Raw genomic sequence first — 20,088 nt, 5'->3', positions numbered from 1 at the left:
CATCAGCCACCTCTATACACCTGTATGTACATTCACACTGACTTAGTCACCATGCTCCTAAGCACAGACCCTGCTCTGTGACACACTAACAGTGCACCTGAGGGCTGCCGGCCAGGCTCTGGGCCATAGAAAAACACAGAAGGACTGAGCTGAGACAGAGAGAGAGGAGGAACATTGGCTCATACCTTCTGAAAGAGAGAGCCTGCAGGGACAACAGGTGTGGTTACCCAGCAACACATAACACTCTCTATAACACTCACAATGCTTTCCATTCTGTTTCACACTCACACAAAATGGAGCAGTGACACACACACACGCGCGCGCGCACACACTCTCTTTCTCTCTTGCTCTCTCTCTCTCTCTCTCTCTCTCACACACACACACACACACACATACACACACAGAGTAGTAATAAAGGGTCATGCAAATATTTTACTGGGACCAATATTGTCAGGGTGTCCCTAATGGAAACAGGACATGACAGTGTTCAGGGTTCATTTTTGAAATAAGCTTGTATAAGGGTTGTGTGGTGTGAGGGGCTGCCGTGTGCAGTATATAAAAGGGGCTTGGTCTCCTGATGCTGTGTGATGAGTGAAGTAGATCTGCCCACCCTTCCCCTGGCATCTTCAAAGCAGTCAGCCTATATTTCAAGGCTCTGTGCTCAGACTGCCTGCCCTCACCATGCTCCGATTCCCCCGCAGAGCCTCTGACCCCAGATCAGAGCCAGCACCACGCAGCCCTCCAGACTCCACAGGGGGAAAGACACACAGACACAGAGTGAGACACAGAGAAAGAGCATGGAGAGAGAGAGAGAGAGAGAGAGAGAGAGAGAGAGAGAGCGAGAGAGAGAGAGAAGTGAAGAGACTAACATGGAGAAGGATAATCAAATGATATGGTAGAGAGCATTAAAGGCAATTTTAACTGTGTGTGTGTGTGTGTGTGTGTCAGTGTGTGTGTGCGTGTGTGCGTGTGTGTGTGTGTAGGTCTCTTGAGTTTAACAGTATAAATACTGTTTGACTGTAATGTAAATGCAGGGTGAATATGGTGAGATCCAATGCTTTAAACAGTCAGAGTAACACGTCTGCAGTTTGACATAGTTTTATTCTCTGTCTGAACTGGAACAGTGAGCAGTGATGTGCACCCCATTCCATTCTCCACTCACTCAACACACCTGACCGTACACATGCCTGAACATCACCGACAATGATTACCAGAGTGATGAAAATGATAGAAATACAGGGAAGTGTGGGGAGAGAGAGAGAGAGAGAGAGAGAGAGAGAGAGAGAGAGAGAGAAAGAGAGAGAGAGAGTGAAAATATCACAGTCAACACTCAGACAGCCAGCAAAACAGAGAAAGAGAAGCGGGACAGAGAAAGAAAGGAAGAAAACAGGAGTGGAGAGGGGAAGAGATTAAAAGCTCTGTAGTCGTCTTGGCGTGGCGGACTGTCCTGGCATCGTCGTTACCGTCTCATCATCAAAGAGCTTGAGCTTGGTTAGCGTGGCCGTGTTGACACGACAGGAGTGAAACCAGGCTGAGCGACATTTCTCTCATCTGCTCTCTCTCTTTCTTTGTACCTGAGACAGACAACTGAAGTTTCACTGATACCTCACTGAAACATCACTGATACCTCACTGATACCTCACTGAAACCTCACTGGAACATCACTGATACCTCACTGAAACCTCACTGAAATCTAATTGAAACATGACTGATTCCTCACTGAAACCTCACTGAAACCTCACTGATACCTCACTGAGACCTCCCTGATACCTCACTGAAACCTCACTGAAACCTCACTGAAACCTCACTGAAACCTCACTGAAACATCACTGAAAGTCTCACCGAGACCTCTCTGAGAGCTCTCTGACAGCCTCCCTGCGTCAGGCTAAAAGGTCAGACAGCCCTGTTTGTCAGTCTGTAAGGGTCTGTGTGTAATCAAAGGATACTCTTAAAAACTCAAGCTTTAACGAAGAACCTTAAGGGGCCTCTTGTTTGGGACTGGGAGTCATTTTGGAGCCACTTATGTTTTAAGAACACTTCTATGATTTGAAGGATTCTTGAAAGACCCTTTAGAAATAGAAAGGTCCTTAAACACCAAGAGCTATCTGCATCTTTCTGTACAGCCTAAAAATTAAGTGTATTTATTTTAATGAAAGCTAAGTTATCTTGCCTGCTCTTGTATCTTGATAGATCCTCTCTGTCTCTCAAAGTGCCAGAGGTTCTGTAGCCATGTCCTGCACTGTCCAAATGCTCTCAAGCACTATTATAAGAACTGTAGGATTTTTAGGGGTGTGGCCAGTGATGGCCATTAGAACTGGCTGTTGAGAAAGAAGTCCAGTACAGAGAAATGTACAACTGAGAGTATCACTAAAAGTTTAAAACTCTTTTTCCCTCTGGAATGATGGATATAGATACTGTGCAAAAGAAAAGCATTGAGGCAACAATGCATATAGAAATGTTTTCTGCCCTGCTCTGTTCTCTGCTTCGCACAAATAAACATCATTGCTTTGTTACCATGACAACTTTCAGTGTTAGAAAACAAGACAAAAAACTGACTGGCAACTGTACAATCAGTTCACGAAGCATCCAGCCAAGCACGACTGACATGCAAATCAAAAAGAACACGCAGTATCATAACAGTAGAGTTTGTCTGACTGACACCGTGTGGAATAGCTGTGCTTTCTTCAGCATGCTGTAGGTTCTCATAGGACCGCTTCACTGCCTGACAACACACTCCAACCACCACACGCTCCAACCACCATAGGCTGCATCCACGATGTGCTCCAACCGCCATGCGCCCCAATCGGCACATGCTCCAACCATGACATGCTCCAACCACCATGCACTCCAACCACGACACGCTCCAACCACCACACGTTCCAACCACCACACGTTCCAACCACCACACACTGCAACCACGACATGCTCCAACCATGACAAGCAGCAGCCATGATGCGCTCCAACCACCACACACTCCAACCATGACACGTCCCTGCTGTGCTTAGAGCCTATGTGTTCTGGAACCCTTAGGAGATGTAAACACAACACATTCATGTCATCTGGTACCTGTGTGTGACGGCTCAGAGAACAGACTGACTGAGACTGTCATATGACAGGGATCACGTCGTTGTTTCATATCAAACACAATCTGTGTGTGTGTGTGTGTGTGTGTGTGTGTGTGTGTATCTCAGGGGTACACCGGTATGTGTGTGTGTGTGTGCACGCGTATCTCAGAGGTACAGTGGTGTGTGTGTGTGTGTGTGCGTGCGTGTGTATGTGTGTGTATCTCAGGGGTACTGCGGGGTGTGTGCGTGTGTGTGTGTGTGTGTGTGTGTGTGAAAACATCCTTACATGCCTGCTGCTCATCCACCTGAGCAGAGCACAGAGCAACTTCAGGGATTTAAATGTGTTCATATGTCTCGGACAGGAGACAAGCTCTCTGTGAGAATGATACCAATGTGAACAGAAAGACTAGGCCTGTGATACCACTGTGAACAGAAAGACTAGGCCTGTGATACCACTGTGAACAGAAAGACTAGGCCTGTGATACCACTGTGAACAGAAAGACTAGGCCTGTGATACCAATGTGAACAGAAAGACTAGGCCCGTGATACCACTGTGCTTTAGCGTATTAACATAAAAAAAAACAAAAAACACAACAACAATACTCTGTCAAGCGAGCCAGCTCATGTCCTTGACTCTGAAGGCTTGGCAGGCTTTTGTCTCCTCCTGAAATACTGTATGTGTGTGCATGTGTATGTGTGTCAAGCTAGATGTGACAAAATATACATAGTATTCCTCTATAAATACGGCGGCATGCAATCCAGTGTGTCTCTGGCCTGGTCTCAATCCTGGAGATGGAGAATGGGTGGTGTAAAATTTAGCTTCTGAAATTGTTGCGGAGGTGTTTAGTGTCAGGGGCCAAGTCATTCAGGTGGCTGTTAAAAATGTCTGTAAAAAACGATCAGGACATGTGAGGTATTATTCATTCTCCAGATAGGCAACTGTGGGTGTTCAGAAAAGGCTTAAAATCCAAAATTCTCTTATGAATAAATACCAACCAACCCAATACCATAATAAGCCCAAAAGTGCTAAACAAATGTTACAGCAATCCAAGTTATATCAAAAAAAAAAAAAAAAAGGAGGGGGGGGCTGGGATGTTGTCTTATCATGTTTCACTAAAAGTAGATAAAGGAGCATAGCATGCTGGTTATTCATGGATATCAGTGAACAGAGTGAACTGAAAGACAGTGGCACTTCATTATGCTGCAGGGAAATATGGGATGAACTGAGAGATCCAGGACCATGAATCAAGACCATGATCCAGAAGATTGTAGACTGCACTTCCTCTCCACATGCACAGAGAGAGAGAGAGAGGAGGCGGGGCGAGGGATGAATAATACCCCTGTGTGTACAGCACTACACAGTCAAGCAGGTGAGTAAGGAAGATGGGTGAGCCGACGGCCCGTGTGATGAAGAGGAGGAGGAAGTTCAGCAGAATGCACACAGGACACTGATGATGATGATGCTGCTGGTGGTCGTGGTGGCGGGCTGTTTTTGGTTTATTTTGTCTTCCTCTTTTTCTTTCTTTCTTTGTTATTTTTTGTTTGTTTGTTTGTTTGTTTTTTTGATGAGGCATTTCGGCATCTACTTTCCCTTCTTGACAGTATGGGAGTTGGGATGAAAGGTCGGGTCCAAACGGACAAAGAGCTCTCCTGAACACAGCACCTGAGTTAGATTAAAAAGTTAGTGCACTCCGAGCTGATGCAGAGCTCCTCCACTTAGGAGACTAGCTATTTCACTCCACATTATAGTTACTGCTCCACGCTTAGCCTGGTTCGTTTAAAAAATAAAAACTAGCCAAAAAGGTACAGTTAGAGATTGTTGATAAGATCCAGATTTTTCAGGTTTTTAAAACTATTCCTCATTTTTTGTCAGTATTCTATGCCTGCAGAATTTGAGTAGAGCAATCAATCAGATAGCTACCACAATGAATGACTTACAAAATGGTGCTACACAGACAAACAGCAAAACGCTACACAGACAAACAGCAGATTCTGGAAAGTTCTAGTCTAGTCTAATCTAACTGCAGAGCAGAAAGAAACAGAAAAACAACAAACAAACAAACAAGCAAACAAAAAAACCCCTGGCCACTCCCCCCAAAGAGAGAAGGAACACTGAAGGGGAGGAGCCAACACTACACATCAGTGCACTTTTCAGTTCCACATCAGTCACTCATATTAGACAGAAAAACAGGTCGGGCAGGAGAGCCACATGAGTCGTGCGTAGATCTGGTTATTGTTTTCAGCTTGATGAGTCTTAGGGCTTTGTGACAATCATGTTCCGACACAGTGGCTGCCCTCTTGAATAATGCAGTTAACTCCAACCTGGTTGGTGACACAGAGGGATTAATTACAGGGTTTCAGGGCTGGAGAGACATCGATGAAAGCCGCAGGACAGCATCTTGGGAGTAACCGCACATGGCAGACTAAATGAAATGGTAAACTGCACCAGCAGGCATGGAGAATATCAATTATTCATTAAGGCAGTATATGGAAATTAAAGCTGGGCAGTTGGGCTATTGTGTGCAGTAACGGTGAATCTCTGCGGATTGACATTTCAGGGTAATGTCGCTATAAAGCAACACGCACCTAAGACGCTGTTCTGGTACTGTTAAATATGGCTAGTACTTATCGCACGTGTATGGAACTGTTTGTGATTATCAAACAGTCCCGATCATGGTGAGCCCAGGGGTCAATGTTCAAATGCATTCATTAACCACGTTTATTATGGGGAACATTTGGACATCAGTGAATATATTGCTAATGAGACGCAATGCAATCTGAGCAATGCTGAATATCATCTCGAACCAAGACACTGATGAATTACATCCAAATATTCAACTGTACATAACTAATCATCTCTCAGAGACGTAACACTGAAAAAACCACAGCACTTCAACCACACCATGCCACAAAAGGCGAGAGAGCACGGCAAACAGAAATCTGTTTTACGAGCAACCATCTAAATCATGGCATATCTGTAAATAAACACATCTGTAATCAAAATAATTAGGCTGATTCAGGTCGTGCCGTGTGACTTTCTGTTTATAGAAGGCCTGGGTAATTTGACAGGCTGCTTCCGTAAACACGGCTAATCAGGCCTTTAATGAGTAATAAGCAGAACACAAAGCCCTGAGAAGAGGGAATGCCTGGACAGGTTGACTGACAGGTCCCTGCGCAGAAAGGGGAGACGGACGTTACTCCTGGTGCAAAGCTTAGGTCATCGCTGTATACCTGCAGATCCAGTCTCAGCAGGCGATGACTGTGTGAATACAGTCTTAGAGGGTGATGACTGTGTGAACAGGGTCTTAGTGGGCGATGACTGTGTGAATACAGTCTTAGAGGATGATGACTGTGTGAATACAGTCTTAGAGGATGATGACTGTGTGAATACAGTCTTAGAGGATGATGACTGTGTGAATACAGTCTTAGAGGGCAATGACTGTGTGAATACAGTCTTAGTGGGCGATGACTGTGTGAATACAGTCTTAGAGGGGGATGACTGTGTGAATACAGTCTTAGAGGGTGATGACTGTGTGAACAGGGTCTTAGTGGGCGATGACTGTGTGAATACAGTCTTAGAGGATGATGACTGTGTGAATACAGTCTTAGAGGATGATGACTGTGTGAATACAGTCTTAGAGGGCAATGACTGTGTGAACAGGGTCTTAGTGGGCGATGACTGTGTGAATATGGTCTTAGTGGGCGATGACTGTGTGAATATGGTCTTAGTGGGTGATGACTGTGTGAATATGGTCTTAGTGGGCGATGACTGTGTGAATATGGTCTTAGTGGGTGATGACTGTGTGAATATGGTCTTAGAGGATGATGACTGTGTGAATACAGTCTTAGAGGCAATGACTGTGTGAATACAGTCTTAGAGGGTGATGACTGTGTGAACAGGGTCTTAGTGGGCGATGACTGTGTGAATATGGTCTTAGTGGGTGATGACTGTGTGAATATGGTCTTAGTGGGCGATGACTGTGTGAATACAGTCTTATTGGGTGATGACTGTGTGAATACAGTCTTAGAAGGCAATGACTGTGTGAATATGGTCTTAGAGGGCGATGACTGTGTGAATACGGTCTTAGTGGGCGATGACTGTGTGAATACGGTCTTAGTGGGCGATGACTGTGTGAATACAGTCTTAGAGGGCAATGACTGTGTGAACACACTGGAGTGTGTGGATATTCCACACGTTTGAAAGAGAATGAGGGCATGGTGGCACAGTGGGTAGCGCTGTCGCCTCACAGCAAGAAGGTCTCGGGTTTGACTCCCGGCTGGGCGGCCAGGGTCCCTTCTGTGTGGAGTGCATGTTCTCCCCGTGTCTGCATGGGTTTCCTCCAGGAGCTCCGGGTTCCTCATACAGTCCAAAGACATGAAGGTTAGGTGAATTGGAGACACTAAATTGCCCCTAGGTATGCTTGGATAATGAGTGAGTGAGTGAAAGGGAATGAGAGATTTTCAAAGTAAACTGACCCACAGGATCTTACACAGCAACCACAGATCCAGTATTTACTGAAACACTCATAATCAGTCATAACAAGAGGTCAGCGAGACCAGAAACCGACATCAAATCTGTGCGAACATGCAGCCAGATTTTCATATAAAAATACAATGTAACAGTGTCAGAGAAAGCTGGAGATTGACAACTCTGTCAATTGTCTTGGTGGCACAAATACTTGTGGTGGCAAAAACTGACCAGCTATCACCAAACGTGTGTGTGTGTGTTTGTATCTTTTCTCATTTTTGAAGTGTTACATTTTTTTGATCAAATGATTTTCCATGTGTTAACTCCTGTGTGTGAAAATCTGAGAGCTGCAGTCCTTGAAGATTCGCAGTCAAATTCTGCTGATGATTTTATTTTCACAGTGCAATCAATGTGATGCACATTGCACACAGTCTTTTGCCTCTAAATCTGCCCTGATCTTTCATTTCCATGAGACGTGTTTCTGTGAGTACTCTGCTGTTCCCACTGTCTCTTCATCTCCTCACATCCTCTCTTCTCCTGTAAAGAGTCTATGTTCCTTATGTCAGGGCACAGATGGCTTACAAAGCAGACATACCACTGACATGTTGCATTTGTGGATTTTTCAGTCTCCGCCACTTTAGAAAAACAAAAGGAGATCTTTGGGTCAACAGCATAAATAACAATGTATATTCATGAGGAGGGAATAAATAAAGTTCATAAAATATAAAAAAAACATTTCTTGCAATGCGATGCTGAAAGTGATTGAAATAAAACAGATGTCAGAGATTTGAAAAGTCTGGAATAACATTTTTTTTCCTGCGAGAACAAGCACTAGAAAAAATGGCCAAAATATGGTAATGATGGTTAAAAAAAATAAAAACAAAACAAAAAACAGTAAGATACAGATAAAGCCAGGTAAACACAGTACACACCATTACAGGAATTCCAAGGTTATGTTCCAATGGGGGGAAGAAACAAACCAAGTGGTACAAAATGGACTGTGTTTAGAGGGTAATTTATACGAGGAGATGTCAGCTGACAGCTGTGAGTGCATCTCAGATTTAACAGTGAGGTTGATGCTGACCGTCGATCTCTCTCTCTCTCTCTCTCTCTCTCTCTCTCTCTCTCTCTCTCTCTCTCTCTCTCTCTCTCTCTCTCTCTCTCTCTCTCTCCCTTTCTCTCTCTTTCCCTCCTCCCTCTCTCTCTCCCTCAGTCTTTCTGTCTCTCTCGCTCCCTCTCCCCTTTCCCTTTCCCTCTCTCTCCCTCGGTCTTTCTGTGTCTCTCTCGCTCGCCACAGCCTGCTCCATTAGAGGTTTCATCAGACCCCTGTCCACCAAGTCCACTCCCCAAGGACTGGAGCTGGAGAGAATCAAAGCCATCTCAAAAATGGCATTATGGGAAAGAAACATAGTAACATAGAATCACAAATTCATCTGGACAGCCAAAGCATTTTATTTTTCTGTCTTGCACAAGAGCATATGACCTTGACTTAGCATATGAAATTCTTAACATGCGTAAACTCGGCCACTATGGTCAAAAACAGATGTTGAGATGCTGTCCGTCTGACAGGCTGTTACATCAACATAAACACAAGCATCTAGATTATGAATAATTCTTCCTGATCAGTTAGTGGAAATATGAATTTGTAATGATGCTATTTTATAAAATTTTAATTACAAAATCTGGAGGAGAAATCTACTTACAAGGCCAGACAGGAAAGTCAGACATGAAAATAAACCCTGAGGCTGAGTACACACACACACAGACACACACACACAGATATATATGTGTGTGTGTGTACTCCTCAGCTTCAAGGTTTATTTCATGTCTGCTTCCTGTCTGATTTCCTGTCTATATATGTATGTATGTATGTATGTAATTATGTATGTATGTATATATATACCCTTTTCTTCTGCCGCCATCCTTCCTCTTGTTTACCAAGGGCTCTAACTGGAAACTGAGTGCGCGCAAGATATAGCATCACACAATTAATGAGTACCCAATGTTAATGTAGAAACTTGAGAATTGATGTAACTGCTCAAGAACTCAAATGCTCAAGTACTCTGTCCAACCAATATATATATATATGTGTGTGTGTGTGTGTGTGTGTGTGTGTGTGTGTGTGTGTGTGTGTGGGTGTGTGAGGGCAAGAGAGAGAGAGAGAGAGAGGGAGAGAGATAGAAAGGGTTAGTTAAGAGATAAGTGGGAATGAGAGGGTGTGAACCCCAGCAGACTGTTATTGTGATCATTATTTCATTCCTATGCCTATACTCCTGAGGATTACCAAACAATTTCATTTATCTCCTTGACATTTTGCCACACTGGAGCCGCGATCTATTTTCTCTCTCTGTCTCTCACTCTCTCTCTCTCTCTTGCTTTCTCTCCATATCTATCGCTCTTTGTGTGTGTGTGTGTGTGTGTGTGTGTGTGTGTGTGTGTGTGTGTGTGTGTGCGTGTGCATGCGTGCATGTGTGAGTGTGTGTGCGTGTGTGTGTGTGTCTGTAAAAGATGGAGAGAAAAATACACGTTTGGGCATTATTAAGCATTGTACAATATCTCCAATGCTTAGCACACACACACATACACACACACACACCCATACATACACACACATGCACGCACACACACACACGCACACACACATACACACACATACACACAAAGAAAGAGAACCAATAAGCATTTTTCAGAGTTGTTAACTTTTCTAATTAAAGTATGTTGCATATCAACATGGATATTTTAAACCCTCTACATATAAAACTGTAAAGCTAGCTCTACACTGTAAAGCTAGCTCTTCTGAACATTAGATCTTTTCTAGACAAGTCATTTTTAACTGATGGTCTTATTTGCACACATAAACTTGATTTTTTACTTTTAACTGAAACATGGTTGGATCTAGTAAGCAGTGCAACTACTATCATTGAATCAGCTCCTCTAAACTTCACTTTTATGAGTGCTGCTAGCCAGACAGAAGAGGAGGGGAGCAGCCACACTATTCAGAGAATCTTTTCAGTGCAAACAGACATCATTTGGTGACTTTATATCAATTAATGTGCTCTCATTAAGTGTTCTCCTCAAATTTTGTTAATAACTACTTACAGGCCTCCAAAACACCTGGCTAAAGTTTGTCTTGATGAAACTATTGTCTGTAATTTGCACAGATTTTGATTGTCCTATTATATCAGGAGATTTCAACTTGCATGTAGATAATCTGGAGAACAGTTATGCTAAGGAACTAAAAGCACCACTTAATATATTCAGCCTAACACAACATGTACAGGGGCCAACTCACTCTCTTGGTCACACCCTGGACCTTGTCATCACAAAGCATCTCAGTATCTCTACAACAGTCAAGGACTTGGCCTTATCTGATCATTTCTGTGTGTTCTTTGATGTGTCCCCATACATTCAGAACAGATCTATGACTGTAAAAAAGCAAGTCATAAATGATCACACAGGTGCTCTCTTTGAGCAGGCACTTTCAAGGACTCCAAGTGAACTGTCAGACTCTTTGAACAATTTGCTGAATAATTTGAATTAAAAAAAGGTAAATATTATGGATGACGTTGCTCCGGCAAAAGTTAAGACAGTCGCCAAAAAAACAGAAAACGCCATGAAAACAAAATCCAACTGTTAAACTCCTGAAAAGAGAGTGTAGGAAGACTGAAAGAAAATGGTGTAAATACAAACTCCAGATCCACTATGAAATCCATAAGGGCAGTGTGTTAAACACCTGTCCAGGGTGTTTCCCCGCCTTCTGCCCAATGTATGCTGGGATAGGCTCCAGCACCCCCACGACCCTACTTAGAATAAGCAGCTTAGATAAGGAGTGTGACATATAATGCTGAAATATGCAAAGCAAGACAGTCTTTTTCCTCTAACATCATCAGTAGAAATATAAGCAATACTGTGCTATTCACAACTGTTGAGAAGTTAACTAACCCCCATTCACAGTTGGCATCTGAACTTCTCTCTGTTAACAAGTGCAATGAGTTTGCATCCTTTTTCAAAGGTAAATTTGATCAAATCAGACAGAACATATCCTGTCAGTTACGAACAACTTACAACTCACAACTTACTAGCAACATTTGGAATTACCAGCAACAAAGAGAGGGGAACTCAGCTTGATGTCAGAATTTGGCTTGACAGACAATGAAGAAAACACTACACAATCTCAACTCTTCCATGTGCTGCAGCAGACATGCTTAAAATTGTCAATGTATCACTGCTGTCTGTCCCCGAAAACAGCTGTCATAAAGCCCCTACTTAAAAAGAATAATATAGATGTTTCCAAGCTGAACAATTACTGGCCCATATCCAATCCACCATTTGTTGGCAACATCATTGAAAAAGTAGTTTTCAATTAATTAACCGCCTTCTTAAAGTCAAATGGGTATTTTGATTACTTTCAGTCAGGTTTCCGTGCTAATCACAGCACTGAAACAGCTCTAATTAAGGTTTTCAATGACATACACCTTAATACCGATTCAGGTAAAAATATCAGTCCTAGTGTTATTGGACCATACTGCAGCCTTTGACACCGTTGATCATAACATATTACTACACAGACTGGAACACTGGGTTGGAATTTATCTCAACACCAACATCCTTGACCCGTGGTGTCTCCCAGGGGTCGATCTTAGGGCCTTTATTATTCAACCTTTATATGCTCCCGCTTGGACAAATCATTAAAGACAATAAGATTTCTTGTCATAGCTATGCTGATAACACCCAAATTTACCCAGCCCTCTCACCTAACGACTTTGGTCCCCTAGAATCTCTTTGTTAATGCAGTAACTGAATTGACAGCTGGATGTCTAAAATTTCCTTCAGCTGAATAAGGACAAACTGAAATAATCTTATTTAGGAAAAATGAGGAGAGGCTCAGGATTGCTACTCATCTTGATACAAAAGGACTTAAAGCGAAGGACACTGCTGAAAACCTTGGTGTCTTAATTGATTGCGATGTCAGTTTTAACAACCATGTGAAACCAATAAGTAAATCAACTTTTTACCATCTCAAAAACATAGCCACACTCAGAAGCCTTATGTCAATACATGATCTAGAAAAACTCATCCATGCTTTTATTTCCAGCAGGGTTGACCACTGCAATGGTCTTTTTACAGGCGTTCCACAAAAAACTATCAAACAGCTTCAGCTTCTACAAAATGCTGGAGTTCCTACAAAAAACAAAAGAACTGACCGCATTACTCCAATACTTAAGTCCTTACACTGGCTTCCAGTAACTCCAAGAATTGACTTTAAAGCACTGCTACTGGTTTATAAATTACTAAATGGGGCAGGACCAAAATACCTCTCAGATGTGTTTCAGCAGTACACACCTGCTAGACCTCTCAGATCACTGGAGAGAAATTTGTTGGTAATACCTACTGTCAGAACTAAATATGGTGAAGCAGCTTTTCACTGTTATGCTCCTCAGCTCTGGAACCAACTTCCTGATAACGGCAAAGGTGCTTTAACTGTAGCCAGTTTCAAATCTAGACTTAAAACCCAACTGTTCTCAGATGCTTTTTGTTAACTGATAGAATGCACTCTACTTTTTTTTCTCTTATGTTCTTTTAGCTGATCAAATGCACTCTTTCTTCTTAATCTTTTATTTTTCTGAGTTCTTTTAACTGTTTCAATGCACTCTGCCTTTTCTTGAATCTCTTTTTCTATGTTCTTTTATTTGATCATTTGTAAAGCACTTTGAATTACCAATGTGTATGAATTGTGCTATATAAATAAGCTTTCCCTGCCTTGCCTGAATGTAATCAGGGATGAACTTGCTTCTGTTTTGCTGCCGCAGCTTGTGTGTGTGTGTGTGTGTGTGTTTGTTAGTGTGCGTGTATGCGTGTGTGTATACATACAGTTATATACAGTTAAGCCCAAAATTGTTCATACCCATGCCAAATTTGGATTTATAGTGAATCTTTATTTGACCAGTAGGTTACATCTGGCTGGAAGTGACAAACAAGTGACAAAAGATGGTAAGATATTGTGTCAGAGATGTTAATGTTAAATTTAACAATTTCTATTTTTTTTTTTATTTTGTTGTTGTTGTTGTTTCTTTTTTTACATTTTTTACATCAGGCCATCCTGATGAATCTGAGCGATTCTGGTACCAACGTCTCAAGGCAGACACTCCAGTGGACACTGCACAAGGCTGGTCTCTATGGACACTGACCAAGGAGGACTCCACTTCTCCAAGACAGAAAAAAAAGAAAGCTTTTGGTCATCAGTTCTGTTGTTGGATGACCAAAAGCTTTCTTATTTGTCCAGGTGAGCTTTTGCAAAGGCTAGGCGAGCTTTGGTTTGCCTGTCTTGGAGAAGTGGATATAATATATATATAAACAGTGGCAAGAAAAAGTTTGTGAACCCTTTGGAATTACCTAGTTTTCTGCATTAATTGGTCATAAAATGTGATCCGATATACATCTAAGTCACAAGTATAGACGAACACAATGTGCTTAACCTAATACCACACAAACAATTATAATATTTCATGCCCTTTTTGAACACATCCGTTAAACATTCACAGTGCTGGTGGAAAAAGTAAGTGAACCCTTAGGCTAATGACTCCAACAAAGTTAATTGGAGTCAGGAGTTAGCAAACCTGGAGTCCAATCAGTGAAACGAGATTGGGGCAAGGTGTAGAGCTACTTTGACTTATAAAAAACACTCAAACTTTTTGAGTTTGCTATTCACAAGAAGCATCTGCTGATGTAAACCATGCCTCGCAGAAAAGAGATCTCCGAAGACCTACGGTCAAGAATTGTTGAGTTGCATAAAACTGGAAGGGGTTACAAAGTAATCTCAAAGACTTTAGGTATTCACCAGTCCACAGTTAGACAAATTGTCTACAAATGGAAACGATTTAGTACTCTCCCTAGAAGTGGGCGGCCAGCCAAGTTGACACCAAAGGTACGACACAGAATGCTCAGTGAGGTAAAAAAAGAACCCTAGAGTAACAGCTAAACACTTGAAGAAATCATTGGAACTGGTTAACATCTCTGTTCATGAGTCTACCATATGCAAAACATTGAACAGGTATGGTATCCATGGCAGGACACCACGGAGGAAGCCGCTGCTTACCAAACAAAACATCACTGCACGCCTGAAGTTTGCCAAAGAGCACCTTGACACTCCACAATGCTACTGGGAAAATGTTTTGTGGACTGATGAAACTAAGGTTGAATTGTTTGGCAAGAACACAAAGCGCTTTGTATGGTGTAAAAACGGCTCTGCATACCAACATGAAAACATCATTCCAACGGTGAAGTATGGTGGAGGAAGCATCATGATTTGGGGCTGCTTTGCTGCCTTGGGTCCTGGACAGCTTGCCATCATCGAGGGGAAAATGAATTCCCAAGTTAATCAAGGTATCCTGCAGGATAATGTCAGGGTGGCTGTTCACCAGCTGAAGCTCAGTAGAAGCTGGGTGATGCAGCAAAACAATGACCCTAAACATCGAAGTAATTCTACGACAGAGTGGCTTCAAAAAAAGAAAATCTGCCTTTTGGAGTGGCCCAGTCAGAGCCCAGATCTGAATCCAATAGAGATGTTGTGGAATGACCTCAAAAGAGCTGTTCACACCAGACATCCTAAGAATATGGCTGAACTGAAGCAGTTCTGCAAGGAAGAATGGTCCAAAATTCCTCCTGAGCGTTGTGCAGGTCTGATCAGCAGCTACCAGAAGTGCTTGGCTGAGGTTATTGCTGCCAAAGGAGGTTTGACCAGTTATTAAAACCAAGGGTTCACTTACTTTTTCTACCAGCACTGTGAATGTTTAATGTGTGTGTTCAAAAAGGACATGAAATATTATAATTGTTTGTGTGGTATTAGGTTAAGCATATGTGTTTGTCTATACTTGTAAGATGTAGATCGGATCACATATTATTATGACCAATTATGCAGAAAACTAGGTAATTCCAAAGGATTCACATACTTTCTCTTGCCACTGTGTGTGTGTGTGTGTGTGTGTGTGTGTGTGTGTGTATATATATATATATATATATATATATTTACATACACACTCTATATGTATGTATGTATGTATGTATGTATATATATATGTGTGTGTGTGTATGTGCATGCATGGATCTCAGGGGTACAGCAGTGTGTGTGTGAGATGTGATGTGCTGACCCAGGGTGGTTACATCCCTCATTGCCTTCTATATGTATCCCAACACAAATACACAACAGGTAGTCTTCTGGATAAGGGGCGACGGTTAGGGTGGTGTACCCAAAGAGAAAACACAACAGGTAGTTTTCTGGATAAGGGGCGATAGTTAGGGTGGTGTACCCAAAGAGAAAACACAACAGGTAGTCTTCTGGATAAGGGGTGACAGTTAGGGTGGTGTACCCAAAACGAAAACACAGCAGGTAGTCTTCTGGATAAGGGGCGATAGTTAGGGTGGTGTACCCAAAGAGAAAATACAACAGGGATCAAGTGAAGTTCCAGTAGCCTTCTGCAGTTGTGTAGGGCAGAGCTAGTCTCTGACTCTCTCATGCCATTAAAAGCAGCCATTATGAAGAAGTATACTCTGCGAAGGGGTATTGCACCTCCTCTGGTACTCAAATAAACATCTCCACGCAGGTCTCCACTTCCTGACCATGGTGCTTCTATAGCAGGGGTCCTGATGGTACAAGCCTAAGCAGCAGGGTACTGGGAGTAGACCAGAGGCAACAGGCGCCCCTGGTCAGACTCCTCCACATCGGCTGAACAGAGATCCCATAGTTACTAGCAGCCAAGGTTGAGCTGCGGCTGCCTCTGTCAGTGTATGTCTACACAGCCCTGTTTAGGACCCATTCTGCTTAACAGAGGTCTAGAAAAGGTGGCATAAATGTCGCCTGATCAGAAAACGGATATGCCGCTGCACAGATCAGACCTTTCTGCCACTGTGATCAAAGAGAACAAGAGACAATTATCCCTGTCTGATTGGCAGTAAGGAATATCAGAATTAGTCTGTACATCAACCCTGATAGGCCAAAAATAAGCCCAGCCTACAGGAGGCATTGAAAACACTGACCTCACAGCACTGAGTGTGAGACCCGACTGTGGAGAGAGTGCTTCCCTGAGGAGGAGGAGCATAGTTATACTTTGTTCAGGGGAGGAAATCACCCAGAGGGCTGAGTACAGCAGAGACTCCAGCTTACAGTAAAAACACACTCACTTTCCAATTTATCCAGGACAACTATCGGGATAAGCAAAAGTGTTATGTCAGTCTGCAATCCCCAGACAAAGGGCAACCCGCCACTTCACTCACGGCCGACACCCATCACACCGGCACAGCCATCTGAAAATGAGGTCATGAACTCTTCCTATGGAGGACTGTATGAGGTCCTTCATTTCTCTCACTCCCCCAATGTCTTTAACCCCAACATATTCTCAAATCAAGAGACAGAGAGTTTTCATGTTTCTAGCTAAAGAATACCAAGGCCCAAAAGCCCTCCATTATCTCTCTGTTATAGATCCCTCAGCTCACAGACCCGTACTGACATCAAACAGGCCTCTCTCCAATCAGCGTACAACAGCATTGGCTACAGTCACAGGACAAACTGGTCAGAAACAGTCATAATCTCCATCCTCTTTAACAACACATGGTAGGCCTCAGTGAATGACTATAACTACAAAACTCAAACAGTGAGAGTGCAGAATATGAAGGAAAACCACAGGGGTGTGTTCTCACTCCTATACTTTTTTGAGCTCCTGCACTTTTTCATCCAGTGTATAACAGTAACTGATGCAAGGCAATGACCCCAAACTGTAATGTATCAGAGGATTACAGAAACCTGTAATGTATTCTAAAAACCACAACATGTCCTTGAGCTACAAATCAAAAACTGATCATGCTCACATACTCAAGGGGCACTTTAAAGAGCCCTGACAGTGCGTGTGACGGCCTCCACCTGCACAGCCAACCACCAACCACCTCCCTACCCTTACTCCTGCATGTATTTCAAACCAAAGATCTCCAGCACAGCGTGGGAATGACCTAGCAGGAGAGTGTGAGATCCTCAGTGTGAATGTGAGAACTGCAGAGGAGCAAGAAGAGACCATCAGCGGCACTGAGCCGGCCACACCCTCCACAGCACATGACTGACTGACTCCCACAATACAGGCTGGTCCTGTACAGTTAGTTAAGCTTACACCGGCGTTCTGTCATGAAGATGAAATGAAGGTAACAAAAAAAAAACAGCAGAAATATATCATTCAGCATGTGAACTACATGCTCCACATGGTGACAGCACGATCAGCAAAGGGCACAAAGGTGCAAAGAGACGAGTGATGCGGGACAGTGAAGGAGTCAGAGAGGAACTTTGTCATGACTGGCTCCACAGACTCAGACTACACACGCTCCATTTACAATAGCATGGGCAGACCTCAACTTCGACTTTACGATCACACTAACACACACTAACACAGTCATGAGAAAGAGACAGAGGTCATGGTCTTCAGAGCCACGCAGGCGTACAGGACATATTGTCACTTCCAAGCAGGTTGATGTGACGTGGGAAAGACACTGGACAAAAATAGTGGTGAACCCTTTACACTGAGAGCTCATGTGCGAGCAGGTTACAGTGCGTGTTTATGGTGCTGATGGGGTCCTGGTAACCTTGTGTGGGTGGTGTTACCATAACCACAGCTGTTCTGCATGAAACATCACATCATCACCTTAGCAGTGAAATACAGAAAAACAACAACAACCACAACAATCATCACTGAAATATTGAATCAAAACTGGCTTCAACTCAGCTAGATGTACTTCTCACCTTAACCATTTAAACTAAAATAATGTCTCCCTTACAGAAAAAAGAAAAAAAAAGAAAGAAAAACTCAGACATTTTGGCTGAAGGATCCTCAGTAAACCTCAGAGCCAAAGATATTCACAAAGAAGAAAAAGGACAGGAACAAAGATTTAAAAACAAAACCACATTAAAAAGGCTGTCTTTGTGTTTCTGCTTCTTTTTAAAATCTACTTAATTGAATCTTTTTTGACTGTGTTTTGTCTGATCTGTGTTGAACAGAGTAAGTGAGTCTCCGGCTGTCTTTGGCTCATATCTGTGACAGGGAATATTGTGGGGAAATGAACTGAAGCCGTGCCTACAGCCCTTTCAGCAGATGGGCTCAGTGTAACTAAGGAGGAGTCAACCACATCTAGTTCATTAAGAGCTCCACTCTAAATGCCTCTCTCCAGCTCCAGTACAACGCAACCCAGAACAAACCAGCATCTCCACGATAGCCTTCATTATAGAAATAGATCAATGATTATGGACAAATGTTTTCTCAAAGTCCAAAGAACCATCCACCAATTTGACTGAAGTTCAGCTGTGTTCTGATTGTTTTAAAATGCATTCCATCACAGAGGCTTACTCTGCCCCCCCCCCCCCCCCCCCCCGACCCCCCAAAAATGTCCCACTGTCACAAGCCCAACCTAGCATTGTATACTAGACATTGTTAGGGTAAACTGGAAAATTTCAGGGTAAATGGGTCATTGTCTGATGACGGGGGGAGTTGGAGGGAGAGAATTCAAACCTTTCAGTATTCTGCAGAGTGTCTTACAGGGTAAACACTTGTATCAGTTTTCACAGCCCAACAAATGACCATGCATGAGTGTCAGTATATATTCACAGGGAAGGCACAGCCTACAAAGTCTTGAGTTATTATTTGTCAGTGTTATGACTCATGCCCTTACAGGCCTGCAGACAACACACTGTGAGTTACTTTCACAACCATTCCTTTTTTCATTCCATCTAAATGCCTCCACCTTTCTCTGGAAAGAATCTAGACTGTATAACACTCTCATACACACACACACACACACACACACACACACACTCACACCCAAAGAACCAAGGCCAAACACTGGTCTAGTTTAAGCAGCAATAACTTATTACCTATGTGGTGTTTCACACACATACCTGTGGTATTTCTAGACAAGACAAAGACACTCTAATTACTATTATTATTATTAGACAGTGAAAATGCTGGACTCCTGCACTGTGCTTTAAAGCCTGGGAGATATTCGTGTTATGTACGTCCATTACCGGCTAAGGTTTCTTATAAAGAGATCTTATAATGTTTGTGAGCTTTTTTTTTTTGGACCAAATGAAATTTGGACCAAATAACCTGATATGGCCAGGTTATTTCTTTTGAGGAGGGCTTTCATTACTCTCGTGAGCTCTCTTGTCTCCTAGCTAAGGAAGGTAGAGAAGGGAGGCGTATGCTGCCACCGCCACTTGTCCAAAATAAATGGCACCCCCTCGATCCCTTCATCCTCGTATTACTGCCTCAGCTGCTCTGGGTCTGGAGCTGAGCTCTGCTCCCAGTGTGCCTTTGTCCTTTACAGACGGCAGTCATCGTTGAGAAGTCTATGTGGTCTCTAAGGAGCTGGGCTGCACCCCTGGGAGCTGTAGGTTTGGAATGTTATATTGTTTGTTCACCATCACCACTCTTCACCATTACCTCTGCTTTATCATTGATTCTGATTTCCAACTTCTAACCTGAGCGAAGCAGCAGATGTTAGAGAGACGAGAAGAGATGATGTCTC

The sequence above is a fragment of the Chanos chanos genome, chromosome 6, assembly GCF_902362185.1.
Source record: "Chanos chanos chromosome 6, fChaCha1.1, whole genome shotgun sequence".
NCBI lineage: Eukaryota > Metazoa > Chordata > Actinopteri > Gonorynchiformes > Chanidae > Chanos > Chanos chanos.
The sequence above is the reverse complement of the archived record's forward strand: the minus strand, read 5'-3'. Positions refer to the sequence as shown.